The sequence below is a fragment of the Camelina sativa genome, chromosome 12 (assembly GCF_030686135.1).
Source record: "Camelina sativa cultivar CO46 ecotype springtype chromosome 12, ASM3068613v1".
In the NCBI taxonomy this organism is placed as follows: Eukaryota; Viridiplantae; Streptophyta; class Magnoliopsida; order Brassicales; family Brassicaceae; genus Camelina; species Camelina sativa.
Genome location: NC_141891.1, coordinates 29,491,117 through 29,496,432, shown reverse-complemented (window position 1 = coordinate 29,496,432; position 5,316 = coordinate 29,491,117). Strand labels below are relative to the sequence as shown.

The following is a 5,316-nucleotide window of genomic DNA, read 5'->3' as shown; positions in this document are numbered from 1 at the left end:
AATTGGTTAACTTTCTTACTTTTTCTGCACAAACATTTAAAATTTTCAAAAATTATCATAAAAAGTTTGCTTTAAACAAAAATATCCAAATCTTTAGTTTCTAATCTAAAACTGCACGCCATCAATTGACACAAATAATTTCGACTAGTAAACCACGTTAAATCGACACTAATATTGACATGAATTTAATTGAACTGCAAAGACAAATTTTGACACTAATTTTATCATGATTTCTTTAACCGACCAAAAATTGGAGCCCAACTCGGTATTTTCTAGCTAAATCAAGTTAAAATTGGGCTCAAAATAATTAAGTATTTGTAATTCTATTAAATTTGGATCAAATTTTGATATTGGCTTAATGTGGTATGCTAGTTGGAATAAGTTAAATCAATTGGAAGTCTAAAATTTTATCTTACAAACCTTTTTTGTATAGTTTTTTAAAGAATAATTATTTTGTGATGATCTTTTTCATAGAAAAACTACTTGTGATGTTTTTGTGATGTTTTTGTGATGTTTTTTAAATACTTGATGTTTGAAGTTTCTACACACCGATTAAGAAATTATTTAATTTTTTGTTTATTTATAAACTAATACATGACTTATTATCAACCTAAACATTATGTAACCAATAATAATACAATCTGAAAAAATATAGATCATCAAGACCAATAAAACACCAATTAGTTTTGCGTTCAAAGTTCAGAACATTATCTAATTAAAAAAGAACTCCTAAAAACATAAGTGTTTTTGTGAAAAACATGAGAAAGCTATGTATAGGTGAAATGACCTTAGTGCAATAGCAGGAGGGAAGTCCATTTGTAGAAGGCACCATCATATCTGGGATCGAGTCCCGGCTCCTACGAATGTAGGAATTTGGCTAATGGGTCAGCCAGTTCTGGCCCAATGGTTGATAAAAAAAAAAAAAAGGAAAATAGAGGCAACCCAATAGAACCGTCCTCGTACATTAACCACCATTTAATTTAATTGAATGATCACGTTTCTCACTAATACTTCCAAATGTTTTATATATATAAATATAACTGAATGATCACGGGTACAGATTCGGGTTGAGCCTCGGGTTCCCCAAAATTTCCTTTTTCTTCTTTTTTTTTCTTTTTTTTTTCTTTCGTATAAATATATATAAATATGTAAGAATCAAAAATAAGACAAAATAAGTAAATAAAATTGAGAGAAAATAAAAAGGATACCTTTGGGACTTCCTCCCAAGTGAGCTTGTTTTAAGTCACTAAGCTTGACTCTTCTTGCTCTTCAAGCATGGGTTTTAGGAGGGAAAGGTTCTGGAATCCTTTCCACTGTAGCAGGCTAATTCAATGGTTTTCCAAGTCTTGTCTAGGTTCCACAGCAAATGTAGTGTTGACTTCTTCAAGATGCTTGACTCTTCTTTGCTTTGTCTTATTGGAAAAAGCTTGACCATCAATGGTTGGCCTTTTAATTCCTTTCTTGACGTCAAACTCCATCTTGAAATGCTCCCCATGCTCAATTTTGATCTTACCTTGTTTCACCTCAATCACTGCTCCTATTTTTGCCAAGAATGGTCTCCCTAGGATCAATGGATCGTCTGGTTCCTTATCCATATCAAGGATCATAAAATCAGTAGGGACTTCCACTCTTCCAATCCTGAAAAGCAAGTTCTCCAGGATACCAATGGGATGTCTGATTGTTCTATCAGCTAGAACCAAATACAGACTACTCGGTTTAAAACTACTGAAACCCATATTGTTGGTAACTGACAGTGGCATGATGCTGACTGAAGCTCCCAGATCGCACAAGCAATTTTTGAAAATCCGAAGTCCTATCGAGCATGGCAAAGTAAAAGAGCCAGGATCCTCCAATTTTTCCTCAATTAGTAGTTCAGGATCTAAACACACTCCACTCCTTAGAATTTCATTCCCTATCTGCTTGACAGCTTCCTTAACCTCAATCTCCAACCGAGCTGCTTCCTTTGCGATTTCCTCTTAAAGTTCATGTGGTGGAAAGGGTTTAGGAGGTCGAGCTTTTCGCTTGGCCATACGCTCTGTAAGCGCCTCTAACTGGATGTCAAGAGCGGCGTTGAACCTTTTCTCTAATTCCCCTTCTTCAGCTTGAGGAAGTTGAGGTTGATCTATCATCTGAACATCTATCCGATATATCATCTGATCACCATCATCGGGTGTCTCCTCAGGTTCAGCCTCGGGTGGTTCGTCGGTTTGTGATTCTCAAACCACATCAACTCGATCAGTCTCTTAGGGTAAAGGCTCGGGTTCGTACTCAGATATGTAGTACTTGGCCTCATTTATCCCATAGTGATATATATCCTCTCCATCTTGAACATCGTTGTCTTCAGTGAGGTAATCCTCATAATCATCATCAAGGAAGATGGCTTGGGCAGTGGCATAATCCTTTGGGTTCTGAAGAGCTTTTCCTGGAAGCTGGTTGATATTTGGAGGTGGTTGGTTGTTGTGGTGGCCCTCTAAGTACCTCAGCTTAGTGTTGAGGAATTATACTTGGCATTCAAGTCAGTGTATCCAGAATCGATCTTGTTCCTCATCTCCGCAAACCATTTTGCGTTGTCCATAGCAGCGGATGCTTGGTTTTGGATCATCTGTTGAATTAGGCCGCATAGTTCAGCTTCTTGGGATTGGTTCTGTGGGCCTTGCTGTTGTTGGAATCCAGGTGGTGCTATTTGTTGGTGGTAATTGCCAGAATATTGCTGCTTAGGGGCATAGCCTTGATTGTATTGGACAAAAGGCTTTTGCTGGACCTGGTTCCCTTGAACTACTGATGGGTAGAGTTGGTCTAGAGGATTGACAACATTCAGGTAACGGTATGACAGATTCGGATTTGGCTTGTAGTTGTTGTAGCCTTTGTTGTAACCTCCTTGGTTGTTGATGTAGTTCACATCCTCTAGCTGAGCATTCTCCCCATCTTGTTGCCAAAACTGTTCTTTTTTGGAGATTGCATGGACATGCTGCAGCTGGTTGAGTAGCCTATCGAGCTTGTCATTGAGGGCTTTCATGTCCCTCTTGTACTTGGCATCATCCTCTCCGGTAGATCGCACAGTACGATCGTACTCCTCATTGTAATGCCCATCAGACTGAGCCAAGTTCTCCACTAGATCCCAACCTTCATCGACATCCTTGTTGAGGAAGTTTCCATTGCTTGCGGTGCCCAGGAACATCCGTATTTTAGGGACTACACCTCGATATAGTGTACTTAGAAATGAAGCATTGCTGAAACCATGATGAGGACATCTGGTAGTGTATCCCTTGAAATGTTCCCAAGCTTCACTGAACGCCTCATTGTTTTTCTGAACAAAGCTGGAGTTGGAGAAGAATTTGGCTAGAAACGCCTTCTTGCATGCTTCCCAGGTGGTGATGGACTCCTTGGGGAGTGATTTCTCCCAGAGGTGCGCTTTGTCTCCCAAGGAAAATGGGAAAAGCCGGAGTTTGAATTCATCCTCACTAACTCCATTAATCTTGGTTAGGCTACAGAGCCTATCAAACTCATCCAGGTGGTCCAATGGGTCCTCCATTGGCAATCCATGAAACTTGTTGCTTTGTATCATCTGGATGAGACTACTCTTGATCTCAAAATTGTTGTTCTAGACAGCAGGTGGCACAATTCCATTCCTTTGAGTATGAGTAGATGGAGCATCCCCTGCTCCTATGTTGGTCCTTTCTTGAGGAGCTGGTGGACCGTTCTGATTGTTCATTGTCTCCTCAATTGTTGCTGGTTGCGGTTGTTGAACTTGTTATGGACGGAGTAACCTTGGTCTGTCGATGTTGTCGATGAAAGGATTCAAGTTTTGGCTACCCTTGGATCGCGTTTGCATGCACAAGTAGGTGATCGATTGAGTACACGAAGGTCAACCCGATCCAGGTGATCGAGTGACAGGTCGGAAGGGTGCTCGGGTTGTACCTGAAATGCTAAACAAAAAAGCACGAAAGCAAACAAGTCAGATTCCAAACCAGTGTAGATAAGAGAACTTGATCTAGCAAGTGCTGAAATCCTAAACGTAGCAAATTAAATTCAACCAAATGACAACGACGCCAAATTGATAGCAGGATTTTCACCCAGGGTATCAATTCCATATGCAGTTGTAGTACAAAGGGTTATCAATCCAAATGGTTGTTATGCTAGCAGATAAGATATGATCATAAGAAAGCAAGTCAAGCCAGGCAAGAAATGGTTTTGATCTAATAATCCTAAAAGAAACAAAAGAAAACAAATAAACAACAAACCACACGACCTAAGCACTCGATGCTAGCATTCAAGTACAGGATCTGGTGGGGTGATCGAGCAAGCAAGATGAGTATGAACAGCTCGAAGGGTTACACGAAGCTGGTGATCGAGTACCAGTTCGGGTAAGGGATCGAGTTATTAATAAAAAATGTAAACAATCAAAATACGAAAGCTCCTAAGGATGGGGTAATCGACTCCTAAGTGTTCCTGACCAATATGGATGTCCTACATGCCTCAAGCAAATATTCCCTAGACAATGAATCTCTAAAATCTTGTTAAAACACTCTCGTGATAGAAACAATCAACCTTGATCACTTCTCTACAAAACTCTCGTTGGAGAAACATGACCAAGCAGGCAATACGAACCGATTCATTATTGCCAATAAACCCCTTACTAATCTAATCTCTTAGGCTATGTGAGTAAATCTCTGGCATTGATTGATTCAAGCATTTCATCTACACCTCTCGAACCTCTTGATGGTAAAACACCCTAGATCTAATCTCAGCCTCTCGGTTTGTTGATAGCATTAAGAACACCAATCTAGAAGGGAAATTATAAAACATAAACAATCAAGCTAACACATCCTATCGATCAAGAACACAAAATCATATATCCCATCTCTAGAAACTTTGTTTCACTACCCGTATTTCATTGCAGAAAACATAAAAGCATAGATAAATGAAAATTGCATTGTATTAAAATATAAAGTAGAAGAGAATAGTACTGAGTAGAAATCTAAAAGGATAACAAAAAGAAGTAAAAGAAATCCTAACAAAGATAGAAAAATGTTTGAGTCGCTCAAGATCTCTCTCAGAAGCTCTCGCTCTATGGTTTGAGGGTCTTCGGCATGCTCGGGCAAGAGGAAGAAGAGGGGGGGTTTATATATGGAAACCCCTTTGACCTAGCTTCCTAGTCCTGCATGAGGGTCTGCTCGATGGGATGCACGAGGATGAGGTCGGGTTACTCCTTGGGTAGGTCTTTGGGTTGTTCTTCCTTGTCTTGGATCCTCCTCGATCGGGTTGGGGTTCGGACTGTTCTTCCTGCTCAATAGCTCTTTCGGGTACATGCTCGGA

The 5,316-nt window shown here is 39.8% G+C and overlaps 1 non-coding gene across 1 annotated transcript; it reads left to right on the top strand.

Moving 5' to 3' along the window:
* The first annotated feature begins 3,233 nt into the window (after positions 1-3,233).
* On the top strand, positions 3,234-3,337 carry LOC147931050 (small nucleolar RNA R71). Its single transcript, XR_015576882.1, has one exon. It is a non-coding gene; the product is annotated as a small nucleolar RNA R71 (small nucleolar RNA).
* The last annotated feature ends 1,979 nt before the right edge of the window (positions 3,338-5,316 follow it).